The sequence below is a fragment of the Ornithorhynchus anatinus genome, chromosome 1 (assembly GCF_004115215.2).
Source record: "Ornithorhynchus anatinus isolate Pmale09 chromosome 1, mOrnAna1.pri.v4, whole genome shotgun sequence".
Classification (NCBI taxonomy): Eukaryota; Metazoa; Chordata; class Mammalia; order Monotremata; family Ornithorhynchidae; genus Ornithorhynchus; species Ornithorhynchus anatinus.
The window spans coordinates 130457480-130476643 of record NC_041728.1 but is presented as its reverse complement, the minus strand read 5'-3'; the positions used below and the strand labels follow the sequence as shown (position 1 = coordinate 130476643).

At 44.8% G+C, this 19164-nt stretch overlaps 1 protein-coding gene across 5 annotated transcripts in view; it reads right to left on the bottom strand.

Annotated features, from left to right (window-relative positions):
• ARMC9 (armadillo repeat containing 9) overlaps positions 1–19164 on the bottom strand; it is a 194448-nt gene that overhangs the window by 45197 nt on the left and 130087 nt on the right. The gene's annotated exons all lie outside the window — the stretch shown is intronic.

Here is a 19164-nt window from a genome sequence, read left to right as displayed (position 1 = left end):
CTGTCACCAAACCCCGGGGGTTCAACCTTCATGAAATCTCTAAAATCCGCCCTTTCCTCTCCATTCAAACCATTACCACGTTAATCCAAGTACTTACTTATCCCCTACTGCCTTGATTACGGCATCAGCCTCCTCGCTCACCTCCCTCTCTCCCGTCCCTCCCAACTCCAGTCCTTAATTGATGCAGCTGTCCAAGTTCATTTTTCTACAAGTCTTGTTCACATCTCCCCCTTCCTCAGATGCCCATCCCCCTCTGCATCAAATGGAAACTCCTTATTATCAGCTTTAAAGCACTCAATCAGCTTGCCCCTATTATCTTATTTCATTGATTTCCTAGTACAACCCAGCCCACACATTTCGCTTCGCCAATGTCCACCTCCTCAGTCTATCTTGCCTCACACCCTTTGCCCACGACTTCCCTCGGGCCAGGAATTCCCTTCCCCTTCATATACAAGAGATCACTTTGACTTTCCCCACCTCCAAGGCGTTATTAAAAATCACAGCTTCTCCATTAGACTTTACCTGACTAAGCCCTCATTTCTCCCTACTCACTCTCCCTCCGGTATCCCCTATGCACTTGGAGCTGTATCCTTTAAACATTTGAAACTCAATCCACCCACAGTGCCACAGCGTTTATTTTAATGTCTGTCTCTCCCTCTAGACTGTGGGACACTCTGTTCTAGTGGAGGCTCCCAAAGGCTTCGTAAAGTACTTTGCACACAGTAAGCGCTCAATAAATACCACCGACGACTTACCAAGATCAAAAAAGAAGGGATGAGATCATTCAGCAACATAAAGAAAATGGATTTTAAGAAAGCAAATTTCCACATGGCTTTTAAAGCATATTGGAAAGATTCAATAAAAGGAAAGGCTAAAAGGCAAACAAGTCCAAGGATATGATCAGGGAACTTTTCAGAAGACAGTTCTGCTGAATTAGGAACAAAATATTTCAGAATATTTTCTGAATATTTCAGAATGCGGAAAAACCCAAAGGGTCACAGACAGTGCTCTGCACATAGTAAGCGATCAATAAACATGAATAAATGAATGAATATGCCAAGCTAGGATCTTGGAAAGGCTTTGAGGGACAAATGTGAAAGTTACAAGAAGTGGAAATTGGGCCAAATCACTAAAAAACAGAATCAAGAAATGGCATGATTACCCCCCAGAAGAGATTTGAAAAGGGAAGACAGGCAAAGAGATGCAACTTTCACGAGATGCTAAATATACCAAATATTTTTTCAATTCTATTTGGCCAAAGAGGAGGATTAGATAAAATGCCAACTCATGGTAAACAGGAAAGGTGGTCAGTCCATCAATCAATCAGTCAATCAGCAGTATTAATTGTACACCCTCTCTGTGAAGAATACTGCAATAAGCCCTTGAGCGGTAAAGGAGACAACATCCTTGCCCACAAGGAAGCAGATGCTAAAATAGATTTCAGCTTGAGGAAGAAGTAAACTGGGATCTATACAGTCACAAATTAGGGATTCAGTACTAGGTTAAGACTATTACACCTCTTTGTTCTTTGGGAAGTTGTGAGGACTTAACTGCTCCAGGGGCACAGGAGGTGCAAAGTATTATGCCAAACATTTGGGCAGATACATGAGAATTATATTCAACCCAGTCCCTGTCCCAAATGGAGATCATAATTTAAGAGCCCAGCCCCACAGCACTTATGTACATTTCTGTAATTTATTTATTTATATGAATGTCTGTCTCCCCCTCTAACTGTAAGCTCACTGTGCGCAGGGAATGTGTCTATTTATTGTTATATGTACTCTCCCAAGCACTTGGTACAGTGCTTTGCACACAGTAAATACTCAATAAATACCATTGAATGAGTGAATTTCACAGATTAGAAAACTAAGGCCCAGAGAATAATAATAATAATAATAATGGTATTGGTTAAATGCTTACTAGGTGCCAAGAAGTGAAGTGACTTGCCCAAAGGTTCAAAGCACCGTTCTAAGCACTGGGGTAGATAGAAGGTAATCAGGTTGTCCCACGTGGGGCTCACGGTCTTAATCCCCGTTTTACAGATGAGGTAATTGAGGCCCGGAGAAGTAAAGTGGCTTGCCCAAGGCCATGCAGCAGACAAGTGGCGGAACCGGGATGAGAACCCTCTGACTTCCAAGTCTCCTTCTCCTAAGCCATGCTGCTTCTCTGAGAAGTTAGGGGACTAATCTGAGGTCATCCAGCAAGCAAGAGGCAGAGTTGAGACTAGAACCCAGGTCTCTGACTTCCAGTCCCATGTTCTTTCCACTATATCATGCTTCTACCAACTCTGTTATAGTGTATAATGCCACGCTCTTAGTACAGTGCTCTGCACCCAGTTAGCGCTCAGTAAATACAATTGGTCGATAGATTGCTCCGTGCACTCAATCGATCAATTGTATCTATTGAGCACTAACCATTATCCTTTATATCCTTCAGCACCTACCTCAGCGCCAATTGAGTGATGATGGCCATGACATACGTCTCTGTCTCACTTTATCACAACAGCAGACCATAAGTTGCGGGATGTGGCTTTAGTGATATTCAGTTTAAACATAATGGGTATTTGCCCTTCAGGTAAAGAGGCAGAGATGTAAATAGTAGCCACAGCTGTTAATCCCGAGGATAACCTATGAGTATTGCTAACTTGGAAAGAAGGGACGATGTACTGGTCTGTCAGAACCACTCGTAAAAATGGAGAGTTCACACCCTCAAGTGCGTCATCTTTGACTCCCAAGCTGAGCTGAGGGGACATGTGAACTCTAGGATTCTATTATTCTATTGACATTCAATAAACAGCAACTAAATGACTCACTATGTTCCATGGGCAGGACGGTTTTTATGGACTGAATTTACAACTAAAGATCTAAAATATGCAGGTTGCGCATGATGCTGCTAAAATAGGCTGTTCCCCTATTCATACATTCATTCATTCAATTGGATTTATAATAATAATAATAATGTTGGTATTTGTTAAGCGCTTACTATGTGCTGAGCACTGTTCTAAGATCTGGGGTAGGGTCATCAGGTTGTCCCACGTGAGGCTCACAGTTAATCCTCATTTTACAGATGAGGTCACTGAGGCCCAGAGAAGTGAAGTGACTTGCCCACAGTCACACAGCTGACAAGTGGAAGAGCCAGAAGTCGAACCCATGACCTCTGGCTCCGAAGCCCAGGCTCTTTAGGAGCCACGATTTATCGAGGGCTTACCGTGTATGGAGCACTGTACTAAGCACTTGGGAGAGTACAATTTAACAACAGACATATTCCCTGGCCACAGTGAGCTTACAATCTAGAGGGGCAAACAGAAATTAATATAAATAAATAAATGAGTTATATAAATAAATTGCAGATGTAAATTACCTGACATATTGCGTGTGTATCAACTGGATAAATCGGAGTTCTATATCAGAACCCGGGACAGTGAAAAATCACCATTATGATTTTTATCATTTTGAGAAATCAAATGAATTCAAGCATTGTGTTATAGAAAAAGTTCACGGTCAAGACAGCGGTGAACACTTTTTTTACTGTTTCCATGGAAGTGGATGTTGGCACAAACAAGATTAATACATGCCTTAAGAACCACCAGTTCTTGAGAGCCCTCACCTTGTTTTGGGTGATCTGATGTCTATTTCCATAGAAACTGAAGTGGAAAAGAAGGCAGCAGCCGTGAGTCAGCCCATTGGGCTCATTTTGACTGCCGCTTAACTTGTGAGTGGCAAGGGCTGTAGTCCAGGTTTACTTCAGAAAATGTAGAAGCTGATGAAACCCTCTAAAAGGCAGAAGCCTTAATTTTAGGCTCCTACCAGTGATCACCCCATCTCCCTCCTATCATTCCTTTCCAACTCTTTGAGTGAGTTTTCTATACCTGCTGCCTCCACTTCCTCTCCTCCAATTCTCTCCTTGACCCCCTTCAATCTCGTTTTTGCCCCTTCACACGACGAAAACTGCCCTAAGGTCATCAGTGACCCCCTTCTTGCCAAGTCTAAGGACTTCAACTTCATCCCAATCCTCAAACTCTCAGGTGCCTTCCAGAGTGTCGACCACCCCCTTCTCCTTGAAACAATATCTAACCATGGCTTCGCTGACACTGTCCTCTGCTGCTTCTCTTCCCACCTCTCTGGCCACTCACTCTCAGTCTCTTTCACAGGCTCCTCCTCTGTCTCCCATCCTCCTGTGAAAGTCCCATAAGGTTCAGTTCCTGGTCCCCTTCAATTCTTCATCTACTCCCACAGCTTCAACTACCGTATCTAGGTGGATGATCCCCAAATCTACCTCTCCTAGGCTGACCCCTTTCTTCTTTTACAGTCTCACATTTTCTCCTACCTTCGGGCCATCTCTATTTGGATGTCCTGCTGACACCTCAAACTTAACATATTCCAAACAGAGCACCTCATCTTCCCTCCAAACCCTGTCCTCCCCTGACTTTCTCATCATGGTGGGCAACACAATCCTTCCTGTCTCAGCAGCCTGTAACCTTGCTGAATTCATCTCATTCAACCCATATCTACAATCTGTCACCAAATCCCGTCTCTCTTACCTTCATGACATCACTAAATTCCACCCAAACTACTATACTGAGCCAAGCACTTATATTCCATCTTGACTACTGCATCAGCTAACTTTCCCTGCCTCCTGTCTCTCCCCAGTCCCAGGTCTTATTTAATAATAATGTTGGTATTTGTTAAGCGCTTACTATGTGCAGAGCACTCTTCTAAGTGCTGGGGGAGATACAGGGTCATTAGGTTGTCCCACGTGAGGCTCACAGTCTTCATCCCCATTTTACAGATGAGGGAACTGAAGCACAGAGAAGTTAAGTGCCTTGCCCACAGTCACACAGCTGACAAGGGGCAGAGCCGGGATTTCACTCTGCTGCCCAGATTATTTTTCTAATAAAATCATTCAGTCCAAATCTCCTTACTCCTCCGAAACCTCTAACTGTTGCCCATCCACCTCCACATCAAACAGAGCTTGGAAGCACTCAATTGCCTCATACCCCTCCTAGCTGATTTCCTCCTACAACCCAGCCAGCATATTTTGCTCCTCCAATATCAACCTACTCACTGTACCTTGATCTTCTCTATTTCAGTCTATAGATCTTCTCTATCAAACAATTAACTGAAGAGTTGGGAAGTACAGCATGAAGATTTCCTTCATTTCTATTTCAGTCTATTTCAGTATTACTGAGCTCTTACTAACCCTAACCCTAACCCTAACCCTAACCCTAACCCTAACTAAGTGCTTGGGAGAGTACAATATAACAATATAACACATTCCCTGCCCTCATCGAGCTTACCGCTGACCTCTTGCCCACATCCTCCCTCTGACCTAGAACTCCCTCCCCTTTTATAACTAACAGAACATCACTCTCCCCACCTTCGAAGCCGTACTAAAATGACATCTCCAAGAGGTCTTCCCTGACTAAAGCTTCATTTCCCTGACCCCCTCTCCCTTCAGCACCGCTTACGCACTTAGATCTGTACCCTTTAAACACTTGCTATTCACCTTACCCTCAGCCCCGCAACACTTATATCCATAATTTCTTTGAATGTCTGCCTCCTCTTCTAGACTGTAAACTCCTGGTGGGCAGGGATGTGTCTACCAAATCTGTTGTGTTGTATTTTCCCAAGTGCTTAGCTACAGTGGTCTGCACACAATAAGAGCCCAATAAGTACCAGTGAGGGTTTGATTTTAAAACTCGGATTTTTAAGTGAGTTAGTGTGCCAACAAACAAAATAATGTTGGTATTTGTTAAGCTCCTACTATGTGCAGAGCACTGTTCTAAGCGCTGTGGTAGATACAGGGTAATCAGGTTGTTCCACGTGAGGCTCACAGTTAATCTCCATTTTACAGATGAGGGAACTGAGGCACAGAGAAGTTAAGTGACTTGCCCACAGTCACACAGCTGACAAGTGGCAGAGCCGGGATTCGAACCCATGAACTCTGACTCCCAAGCCCGGGCTCTTTCCACTGAGCCATGCCGCTTCAATCATCCTTCGCTAATTCTTCGCTAATAATATTTTTATTACCCTATTAATTTTGTTAATGAGATGCACTTCACCTTGATTCTATTTATTGCTATTGCTTTAATGAGATGTACATCCCCTTGATTCCATTTATTGCTATTGTTTTCGTCTGTCTCCCCCGATTAGACTGTAAGCCCGTCAATGGGCAGGGGCTGTCTCTATCTGTTGCCGATTTGTACATTCCAAGCGCTTAGTACAATGCTCTGCACACAGTAAGCGCTCAATAAATACTACTGAATGAATGAATAATCAAGCAAAATCCAAATGAGAAGATGGATCCCGTGCCATAGCTTGCCAATCAACAGTTCAGCTCACCTATGATAGACCTGACTGATTTCTTCCACCTGGAAACCAGTGCACCCACACCTACAGCAGGCAATGGTCATCAGCTGTTAGGATGGGGGGGTAGGCGGAGAGGGAGGGAGAGAAAGACAGAATGAAACCATGCAAGAAGAGGGACTCAGCAGGCTGAACCAATCCTGATTGCATTGAGTTCTCCAAAATGCAGCCTTACGATTAATGGTTTGATTCACTCGACAAGCCATACCTCCAAGTGGGCCAAAATCCACGAACAAGACACTCAGTTAGGTTCCTTAGCTGTCCCTTTGAACTAGTAACTAGATCCTCTGAATGTATCACTTATAACTTTGTTTTGGAAATGAACCGAAGTAAACCTGGATGCTTTCCAGGTCACACCTATTGAACAATTAACTGAAGAGTTGGGAAGTACAGTATGAAGATTTTCTTTATCCTGCATGCCCCTGCCACCCGCACATAAAAACTAACTTTGTTCTCACCTCACAATGAAAAACAATTACTTTTCTGGGCCCTAGAGAAGAGAAATTACAACTCTAGATAGGGTGAGTCAACCACGAACTAATTCTCTAACAAAAGCCAAGGTAAACTTTGCGATATGGGTGTATAATTTTACCGCTGTTCGCTTTGGCAGAAACCTTCCACTTCCCTTCTGTAATCAGCTACCAGAGGAGAATGGTGAAATCTCCTGTGAAATTATAATATGCCCTCCGGCAAGACTGCTCTTCAGCTCCAGTCCTCATCTCCAGCTTACGCACCTGTTCCACTGAATTTTAAAATTGCCTAATCGCCCTAGGCTGAAACATGGCTCACAAAATGCTACTCCAGAAACTATTTTTTTTTCTCCACCATGAAAATCAAACTAAGAGAAAATCTGGGCAAAATAAAAAAGCTGAGGAGTGTGTCAGCTTTTCTAGGAATAGAAAGTTAGATCTTTGGAGATTGGGAAGAAAAGCAGAAGAGCTTTTTAACTCTAAGTTATGGGTTTGAACCTTACACAAGAAGGGACTGGTTAAAAGACCTTACTGCTACAGGCTCTCGTTATATCCCGGCTACTGTGTCAGCCTTCTCTCTGATCTCCCTTCCTCCTCTCTCGCCCGGCTCCAATCTATTCTTCACTCCGCTGCCCGGCTCATCTTCCTGCAGAAACGCTCTGGGCATGTCACTCCCCTCCTCAAAAACCTCCAGTGGTTGCCTATCAACCTCCGCACAAAACAAAAACTCCTCACTCTAGGCTTCAAAGCTCTCCATCACCTTGCCCCTTCCTACCTCTCCTCCCTTCTCTCTTTCCACCGCCCACCCCGCACGCTCCGCTCCTCTGCCGCCCACCTCCTCACCGTCCCCCGTTCTCGCCTACCCCACCGTCGACTCCCGGGGCCACGTCCTCTCGTGGTCCTGGAATGCCCTCCCTCCTCATCTCCGACAATCTAATTCTCTTCCCCTCTTCAAATCCCTGCTTAAAGCTCACTTCCTCCAAGAGGCCTTCCCAGACTGAGCACCCCCCTTTTTCCCTCTGCTCCCTCTATCCCCCCTTTCACCTCTCCGCAGCTAAACCCTCTTCTCCCCCCTTTCCCTCTCCTCCTCCCCCTCTCCCATCCCACCCCCTCAGCACTGTACTCGTCCGCTCAACTGTATATATCTTCATTACCCTATTTATTTTGTTTATTTTCTTTAATGAGATGTACATCACCCTGATTCTATTTATTTGCCATTGTTTTTATGAGATGTTCTTCCCCTTGACTCTATTTATTGCCATTGTTCTTGTCTGCCTGTCTCCTCCATTAGACTGTAAGCCCGTCAAAGGGCAGGGACTGTCTCTATCTGTGGCCGACTTGTACATTCCAAGCGTTTAGTCCAGTGCTCTGCACACAGTAAGCGCTCAATAAATACTATTGAATGAATGAATGAAAGACAATAAATGAAGATTGATTTTATTATAAATAATAATAATAGTAACAAATAATAGTATTTGTTAAGCACTGGGGTAGATACTCTTGCACATAATAATAATAGTGATTATGGTAGTTGTTAAGCGCTTACCATGAGTCAAGCACTGTTCTAAGCACTGGAGTAGATTCAAGTCAATCAGGATGGACACAGTCCTTGTCCCACATGGAGCTCACACTTATGGAGCTCACACTCTTAATCCCCATTTTTACAAAGGGGGTAACTGAGGCCCAGAGAAGTTATGTTCATTCAACAGTATTTATTGAGCGCTTACTGGGTGCCGAACACTGTACTAAGTATTGTACAGTGAGAAGATTAGCATTTAGAGGAGCAAAATGTGCAAGCTGGGTTGTAGTAGGAGAGTAGCGACGTGAGGTAGGAGGGGGTAAGGTGACTGAGTGCTTTGAAGCTGATGGTAAGGAGCTTCTATTTAATGTGGAGGTAGATGGGCAACCACTGGAGTTTCTTGAGGAGTGGGGAAATTAGTCCTGAACATTTTTCTAGAAAAATGATCCAGGCAGCAGAATGAAGTATGGATGGGAGTTAGGAGAGACAGGAGGCAGGGGGGTCAGCAAGGAGGCTGATACAGTAATCAAGGCAGGAGAGGATAAGCGAATGTGTTCATTTCATAGTAGTTTGGATCTGGAGGAAAGGGTGGATTTTAGCAACGTTCCGAAGGTGAAACCGACAGGATTTAGAGATGGATTGAATAGGTGGACGAATGAGAGACAGGAATCAAGGACAACGCCAAGGTTACGGGCTTGTGGGACAGGAAGGATGGTGGTGGTGTCCACAGTGATGGGAAAGTCAGGGGGAGGACTGGGTTTGGGAGGGAAGATAAGTTCTGGTTTGGATGTGTTAAGTTTGAGGTGACAGGAGGACACCCAAGTAGAGATGTCCTGAAGGCAAGATGAAATGGGAGCCTGCAGAGAGGGAGAGAGGGCAGTTGAGGAAACTGAGGACTAGAGATGTAGATTTGGGTGTCATCTGCATAGAGGTGGTAGTTGAAGCCGGGGGTGGGGGCGGAGGACAGTGAGTTCTCCAAGGGGGTGGGTGTGGATGGAGAATAGAAAGGGATGGAGAACAGAAGGGGACCGAGACCTGAATCTTGAGGGACCCCCACAGCTAGGGGTTTGGGAGGCAGAAGAGCCTGCAAAGGTGACTGAGAATGAATGGCCAGAAAGGGAAGAGGAGAATCAGGAGGACAGTGTCAGTGAAGCCAAGGTTGGATAATGTTTTCAGGAGAAGGTGGCGGTCGACAATTTCGAAGGCAGCTGAGAGGTCAAGGAGGATGGAGTAGAGGCCGTTGACTTTGGCAAGGAGGAGACCATTGGTGACTTTTGAGAGGGTGGTTTCTGTGGAGTGAAGGGGATGGAAGCCAGATTGGAGGGGGTCAAGCAGAGAATTGGAGGAGAAGAATTTGAAAAAGTGGGTATAGACAACTCGCTCAAGGAAGGTGGAGAGGACACTGACCCCCTCCCCACCTTTCCCAAGCAGTGTGAACTTCACCGGCCCCAGCTCCTCACCTCCCACAGCCTTGGGGATCTATGAAACATAAGGGGACCTGGTAAGCTAGTCTCATCCAGGCCTCATGAAAGTCAGACCCTGGTTCTGATTCACAGGTTCCCTTTCAAGAAGCAACATTCTTTAACCCACATCAAGCCCGGATTCTTTTCTTTGGTCAAGCTGCTGTCTTTGTACTGAGAGATCAAAGAGTTCTTTGTTCCTTTTCAATTCCTTGTTCCTTTTCAAAAGACCAATCAATTGGTTTCAAGGCAAACATTCCCCCCTCAACAAGAAGATTTCAATCTGAAGGTAAGTGTGAGTTGTTTGGTGTTTACACGGCTATTGCCCATGTGAAAGTTAAATGTCTAGCTGTTTTCCTCCTTAGAGATTTAACGAGGAATGAGATCAACTTAGAGCTATTTCACAGATTTCTTCCTGGGAGAGAGAAACACAGGTTTATCAGGTCCACTGTGACTCCACTGGGGCTGTATAAAGAAAGCAGGGGAGTGCAGGCCCTTTCCCCTCTATCCTCTTTTCCTCTTTCTTTTTCTCTCCCATATGACTCCCATATGAGTGTTTGTTCTGTGCAGAACACTGTACTGAGCACTTGGGAGAGCTCGGAAGAGTAAGCAGATGCGATCCCGGCCCTCAAAGAGTTACAGTTCAAGGTGGGGAATCAGACATTAAAATAAATTATCAGTGGGGGAAGCAACTGAGTTTAAAGAACTGTACATAAGTGCTGGGGAGTAGGGAGAGAGTACATATTTCCTGGAGGAGATGTGATTTTAGTAGGGCCTTTGAAGACGGGGAGACTAGTGGTTTGCGGGATATGAAGGGCGAGGGAGTTCCAGGAAGGAGAGGGGACATGACTCGCTCCCGCTACTCTACCCTGCCTCTCTGCCCAACAGCACTTGTGTGTGTATAATAGTAATAATGTTGGTATTTGTTCAGCACTTACTATGTGCAGAGCACTGTTCTAAGCGCTGGGGTAGATACAGGGTCATCAGGTTGTCCCACGTGAGGCTCACAGTTAATCCCTATTTTACAGATGAGGCACAGAGAAGTTAAGTGACTTGCCCACAGTCACACAGCTGACAAGTGGCAGAGCCGGGAATCGAACCCATAGATATGTATGCACATATCTATAATTCTATTTATTTATATTGCTGCTATTGATGCTTGTTTACTTGTTTTGATGCCTGTCTCCCCCCTCTAGACTGTGAGCCTGTTGTGGGCAGGGACTGTCTCTCTTTGTTGCTGAAATGTACTTTCCAAGCACTTAGTACAGTGCTCTGCACATAGTAAGTGCTCAATAAATACAACTGAATGAATGAGCAAGAGGTCAACAGCAAGATATATGAGAGCGAGGTAGACTGTGAGTCTACTTTTGGGTAGGGATTGTCTCCATCTGTTGCTTTGTACTTTCCAAATGCTTAGTACAGTGCTCTGCACACAGTAAGTGCTCAATAAATATGACTGAATGAATAAGTAGACTGGCATTAAGAGGACTGCAGCGTGGGGGATGGACTGGAGAAGGAAAAGCAAGGAAAAATTGCGGGGGAGAGAACTGATTGAGTGGCAAGCAGCGTGGCTCAGTGGAAAGAGCCCAGGCTTGGGAGTCAGAGGTCATGGGTTTGACTCCCGACTCTGCCACTTGTCAGCTGTGTGACTGTGGGCAAGTCACTTCACTGTGCCTCAGTGACCTCATCTGTAAAATGGGCATTAACTGTGCGCCGCACGTGGGACAACCTGATTACCCTGTATCTACCCCAGCGCTTAGAACAGTGCTCTGCACATAGTAAGCGCTTAACAAATACTAACACTATTATTATAATTATAGTCAAGAGTTTCAGTTTGATGTGGAGATGGATTTTTGAGGACTGGAAAGACATGTGCTGATCTTTTTTGTAGAAAAACGATTAAAGCAGCAGAGTGAAGTTGTACTGTATTCTCCCAAGCATTTAGTACAATGCTATGCACATAGTAAGTGCTCAGTATATACCACTGATGGATTGACTGAAGAGGGGAAAGACTGGAAGCAAGGAAGTCAGCGAGGAGGCTGACGCAGTGGTCGAGACGGGATAGGATGAATACTCGGTGCAGTGTGGGGCCATTTGAAAGGAGAGAAAGGGACAGATTCGGGAGATGATGTGAAGACAGAAATTTTACCTGTGTTCCAGGGGGCCAATGGGTGCCTGTCAGGCCAGTTGTGGAGTAACAGCCGCAAGACACATTCCCGGAGCCTTTACCCAACCAGGGCCGGCCATTCGGTCATCTCTGAAATTGCTACTACGTTAACCCAAGCATTCATCCTATCCCCATCTCGATTACTTTATCAGCCCCCTTGCTGACGTCCCAGCCTCCCGTCCAATCCATACTTCGCTCAGCTGCTCGGATCATTATTCTACAAAAAGGTACAGGCCACACTTCCCCACTCCTCAAGCACCTCCAGGGTTGCCCATATACCTTTGCATCAAACAGAAAGTCCTCACTATTGGCTTTAAAGCACTCAATCACCTTGCCCCTTCCTACCTCACCTCACTACTCTCCTACTACAACTCGGTCCACACACTTCGCTTCTCTAAAGCTAACCTTCTCGCTGTACCTCAATCTTGTCTATCTCACCACCAATCTCTCGCCCACATCCTGCCTCTGGCTTGGGACACCCTCCCTCCTCATTCGCATCTGACAATTACTCTCTCCCACTTCAGAGCCTTACTGAAGGCACCTCTCCTCCAAGACTCCAGACTAAGCCCTCTTCCTTTTATTCAACTCCCTTCTGCATCGCCTTGACTTGCTCCCTTTATTCATCCCCGCTCCCAGCCCCATAGCGCTTATGTACATACCTGTAATTTATTTATATATTTATTTATATTAATGTCTGATTCTCCCTCTAGACTGTAAGCTCACTGTGGCCAGGGAATGTGTCTGCTATACTGTAATCTCCTAAGAGCTTAGTACAGTGCCCTGCACACAGTAAACGTTCAATAAATATGACTGACTCCAAAAGCTACACGCATACCGACATCAAAACAAAAATCTCTCAAGGAAAGAGTTCTTTCCACTATCATCAAGAAGCAGAGGAATCGGTATCATCTAAAGAAAGGGGGAGTCAGAGGACGTGGGTTCTAATTCCAGCTCCGCCACTTGCCTGCTGTGTGACCTTGGGCAAGCCACTTAAACTTCTCTGTGCCTCAGTTTACCTCATCTGTAAAATGGGGATTAAGACTTTCATTCACTTGTATTGTATTAAGGGCTCACAGGCTTAATCCCCATTTTACAGATGAGGTAACTGAGGCACAGAGAAGTGAAGTGACTTGCCCAAAGTCACACAGCAGACAAGTGGCGGAGCTGGGATTAGAACCCACGACCTCGGACTCCCAAGCCCTTGCTCTTTCCACTGAGCCATGCTGCTTCTCCAATACTATATATATAATACTAATTAATACTAATTCTTATATATAATTATAACTATCAGTTCATTTGTTCATTGATTATATTATATAATTATATACATTTAGCATTATATATTAATTTTATCACACACATATATATAGCCAGTATATTAACATACAATAAAACATGATCTACAATTACCAAATTAGTAACTTAAAACATCAATATCCTAATGGTCATATGTGTCAAAGCAGGCCTCATGATGGATTCACTCCAGGCAGCTCTTAGTTGCTTCCCCAAACTCCAACTGGATGGCTAAACATAATAATAATAATTACGGTATCTGTTAAGTGCTTACTATATGCCAAGTACTGTACTAAGCACTGGGATAGGTTCAGGATAATTGAGTCCCACAGAATAAGCAGGGTTATTGCCCTGATTCTATTTATTGCCTTGATTCTATTTATTGCCATTCTTCTTGTCTGTCCGTCTCCCCCGATTAGACTGTAAGCCCGTCAAAGGGCAGGGACTGTCTCTATCTGTTACCGATTTGGACATTCCAAGCGCTTAGTACAGTGCTCTGCACATAGTAAGCGCTCAATAAATACTATTGAATGAATGAATGAACAGGACAACAGTCAGTCATTTGGGTTTATTGAGCTCTTACTGAGGGCAGAGAATTTTATTAAACCCTTGGGAGAATATAGTATAAACACGGATTCCCTGTCCACAATGAGCTTACAGTCTAGAGGGGGAGACAAACATCAATATAAATATATTACAAATAGATACATAAGGGCTGTGGGGCTGGGAGCGGGGATGAATAAAGGAAGCAAGTCAGGGTAATGCGGAAGGGAGTGGGAAAAGAGGAAAGGAGGGCTTAGTCAGGGAAGGCCTCTTGGAGATGCACCTTCAATAACGCTGACGGTGGGGAGGGTAACTGTCAGATATGTAGAGGGAGGGCATTCCAGGCCATGGGCAGGACGTGGGTGAGAGGTCAGCGGCGAGATGGAAGAGATCCTAGGTAGAGTGAGGAGATCAGCATCACAGAAGCGAAGTGTGCTGGCTGGGTTGTAGCAGAAGAGTAGTGCGGTACGAGGGGGTACGAGGGGGGCACGGTGACTGAGTGCCTTAAAGCCAACGGTGAGGAGTCTCTGCTTGACATCGCAACAATAAATCACACCCACCCACCCTGCACCAACCGCCACCAATACCAATTGTTCCTAAGAGTGTTTGCTATCAGTCTGCTCTGAAAATAAAGCTGAGGTGAAAACAAAAGCAAGTTGTGGCTCTAAAGAATGAATCTGTTCTAGCGTTCATAGAACTCACGGTACTAAATAAAACCTATTATCCTTAAAACCTGTATTCAAAATGTACCTGTGCAACCCACTGTTTGTGCCACAGAGATGAAATAACAGTAAGATGAATGAAATTGACATTTTCCCACTCTGTCTAGGATTAACTGCTAATTCTCCCAGACTGAATAAGCAAATGATTATTTCCAGGACTACTTTAAGTGATGTCTCAGTAATGTAAGCTTCAAGAGACCCAAATCGGTCATTAATATTTACTCAAAAAATATCCAGATAAAAATGAATGGATATTTAACCTTTGTAGTCATACGAGGCTCTGCTATGGAGGCAGTCTTTAAGTCCATTATTAATCAGAGCTGCGGGACACAAAGCCTTCTTTTAATTACAGAGGAAAGTAGGAGGAAATGGGTCTTAATGATCAATGCAATAAAAAGTTAATTCATAACTCCTCTCCCTTTGAACAATAATTGCTTGGCCAATTGAAAATAAATGATTACAACAGTAGGTCAATAAAATTACATATTTTAAGTACTAGTTTAAGAAGGAAACAAAAGGAAGGAATGCTACTTTATCATGGAACCTCACTGGTCTCCTATAAATACATAACTGTAGCTTCATCTATGATTGAATGAGGACCTAATTCTAGGGATTTGGGTAAAAAGTAGGTACTTGACTTTGGTTCAGGAACCAACTCCCTATTAATAACACTGTTCCTATGAGACAACTGATTCTCGCTTACAACTTTTCGACTTCAGATGCAGTTTTCTGGAACAGATTGCGTCCTAAATACTAGAGAAGCAGCGAGGCTCAGTGGAAAGAGCACGGGTTTAGGAGTCGGGGTCATGGGTTCTAATCCCAGCTCCGCCACCTGTGACTTTGGGCAGGTCACTTAACTTTTTGGGGCCTCAGTTACCTCATCTGTAAAATGGGAATTAAGACTGTGAGCCTCACGTGGGACAACCTGATTACCCTCTATCTACCCCAGCGCTTAGAACAGTGCTCGGCACATAGTAAGCGCTTAACAAATGCCAACATTATTATTATTAGGACTTCCTTCGCAGACTGTAAGCTCCTTAACTGTGGTACTTGTTAAGCATTGTTAAGCACTTACTATACAGTTTTGGGGTAGATGGGGCTGTAAGCTCGTTTCTAGACTGTAAGCTCATTGTGGGCAGGGACTGTGTCTCTTGTACTGTTATCTTGTACTCTCTCAAGCACCTACTATAGTGCTCTGCACACAGTAATCGCTCAATAAATATGATGGACTGACTAGATACAAGATAATGAGGTTCCACATGGAGCTTACAGCCTAAGTAGGAAGGAGAAGAGGTATGGACTCTCATTCTTGGCTTCAAAGCTGTCCATCCCTTTGCCCCCTCCTACCTCTCCTCCCATCTCTCCTTCTCCAGACCACCCCGCACACTCTGCTCCTCTGCTACTAACCTCGTCACTGGGCCTCTTTCTCGCCTATCCCGCCATCGACCGCCGGCCCACGTCCCACCACTGTCCCAGAATGCCCTCCCTCCTCACCTCCGCCAAACCAGCTCTCTTCCCCTCTTCAAAGCCCTACTGAGAGCTCACCTCGTCTAGGAGGCCTTCCCAGACTGAGCCTTCCCTTTCCTTCTGCTCCTCCTCCCCTCCCCATTCCCCCCGCTCCCTCCCCCTGCTCTATCCCCTTCCTCTCCCCACTGCACTTGTGTATATTTGTACATATTTATTACTCTACTTTATTAATGATGTGTATATATTTATGATTCTATTTATCTATATTGCTGGCATTGATGCCTGTCTACTTGTTCTGTTTCGTTGTCTGTCTCCCCCTTCTAAACTGTGAGCCCGTTGTTGGGTAGGGATTGTCTCTATCTGTTGCCGAATTGTACTTTCCAAGTGCTTAGTACAGTGCTCTGAGCACAGTAAGTGCTCAATAAATATGATTGAATGAATGAATGACTGACTCTCCAACTTGCAGATGAGGAAACTGGGACACAGTGAAGTTAAGTGACTTGCCCAAGGACACGCAGTGGATAAGTGGTGGAGCCAGGATCAGAAACCAGGGCCTCTGACTTCCAGGCCCATATTCTACAATAGCAATGATAATTGTTAAGTGCTTACTATATGTTAAACACTGTACTAAGTGCTGGGGTAGATACAAGATAATCAGGTCCCTCTTGGGGTTCACAGTCTAAGTAGGAAGGATAACAGGTACTGAATCCCCACTTTGCAAATGAGGGAACTGAGGCACTGAGAAATAACTTGCCTACGGTCACACAGCAGACAAGTGGCAGAGCCAAAATTACAACACAGGTTCTCTGACTCCTAAGCCCATGCTCTTTCCACTAGTCTAGACTGCTTCTCCACCTCTCAGGGTCGCACCTGGAGAATTTCCAGCACTCTACCAGTTTCGCCTACAGGAGAGAGAATCAAGCAGAGGCCCGTCCATTCCATTCTTAGCTTGGCTAATGAGAGGAAGGCAATCTGTTACAAATAAAAACTCACCTGAGCAGGGCAGCAGCGGCACAGGAGAGAGTCGAGGGCAGAGACTCGTTTACTGCACGGAAGAAGGCAGTGGTAAACCACTCCTGGATTTTTACCAAGAAAACTCAATGGATCCACGACTGGAACGACTGCAGATGGAGGTGGGGCATTTTGGGAGAGACGGGTCCCTGGCATCGCTATGGGTTGGAGACGACGCGACAGCATAAGACAGGAATGCTTCCCTATGTCTTTCCCACACTGCTTCTTTTGGGCAGGGCTCACTGTCTACCAATTGTATTGATAAGTATTTTCCCAGCTGCTTAACACAGTGCTCCACATACAGTGAGCACTCAACAAATGCCCACTGATTGGCTAGTTATCTTGCACAGATTCATTCATTCATTCATATTTATTGAGCGCTTACTGTGTGCAAAGCACTGTATTAAGCGCTTGGAAGAGTACAATACAACAATAAACAGACACATTCCCTGCCCACAACATGCCTATCCGCTAGGCCATGCTGATCCTCAATTAACTACTTGGGTGCGTATCTCTTAAGCACTTTGATATTCACCCCACCCCCACGGCATTCATTCATTCAATCGTATTTACTGAGTGCTTACTGTGTGCAAAGCACTGTATTAAGCGCTTGGGAGAGTACACTGTGTGTCCTTATACTGTGCCATTTCCTCTATCTGCAATTTATTTTAATGTCTATCTCCCCCTCTTCACTGTAAGCTCCTCGTGAGGCTTGTGGATTGGGTGAATCTGATTGTGTGAATCAATTCTATTGAGCCTAGGCTTGGGAGTCAGAGGTGGTGGGTTCCAATCCCAGCTCTGCCACTTGTCAGCTGTGTGACTTTGGGCACTTCTCTGTGCCTCAGTTACCTCATCTGTCAAATGGGGATTAAGACTGTGAGCCCTACATGGGACAACCTGATAACCTTTGTATCCACCCCAGCGCTTAGAACAGTGGTCGGCACATAGTAAGCGCTTAACAAATACCACCACTATTTGCCCAAGTTCTCGTACAGTGCAATGAACTCAATAAGTGCTAAATAAATACTACTGATTGATTGGTCAAACTGCAATCCATTTCCTTATAATAATTTCCAATGACTATGAGGAGAGAAAGAGACTCACTCAACATTACAGCATCACAGACAAACAACCACTAATGAGTCTATTGGTGCTAACCTTCTCACTGTGCCTCGATCTCACCTGTCTCGCTGCAGACACCTGGCTCACGTCCTACTTCTGGCCCCTCGCTCCTCAAATCCGACAGACAATAACTCTCCCTCACTTCAAAGCCTTACTGAAGGCACTTCTCCTCCAAGAGGCCTTCCCAGACTAAGCCCCACTTCTCCTCAGCTCCCATTCCGTTCTCAGTCACCCTGACTTGCTCCCTTTGCTCTTCCCCCATCTTCCTATCCCACAGCACTTCTATATCATGGAAAGAGCCCGGGCTTGGGAGTCAGACAATGTGAGTTCTAGTCCTGGCTCCAGCACTTGTCTGCTGTGTGATTTCTGGGCAAGCCAAGGTACCTCATCTGTAAAATGAGGATTAAGACTGTGAGCCCCATGTGGGATAACCTGATTACCTTGTACCTACTCCAGCACTTAGAACAATGCTTAGCACATAATAAAAGTACTTAACAAATACACTATTATTATTATTTTTCTATTTTCCACACAAATCTGTAACTAAACATGAAGTCATTTCCCTGGATAGAAGAAGTAGGAATCACTTGATACTGCCATAAGCTAAAAAGGAAACTCTTAACTTTACATTCTTGGAAGAAAGAGTGAGGGAGGGCAGAAAACCTGAAAGTAAACACCACAATTTCCATTTAGACTTTTTTTTATGGTATTTGTTAAGAACTTACTATGTGCCAGGCACTGCACTACACACTGGGGTAGATCTAGTTAATCAGGTTAGATACGGTCCCTATCCCACATAGGGCTCCCATTCTTAATCCCTATTTTACAGATGAGGGAACTGAAGCACAGAGAAGTTAAATGATTTGCCCAAGGTCACACAGCAGATAAATAGGGGAGCCGGGATTAGAACTCAGGTCCTTCTGACTTCCAGGCCCATTCTCTATCCACTAGGCTGTGCTGCTTCCATGTCGTGTTTCATCTCAGAATAGCAAAATACTTCACAGATATTAGCTAAAAGATATCTC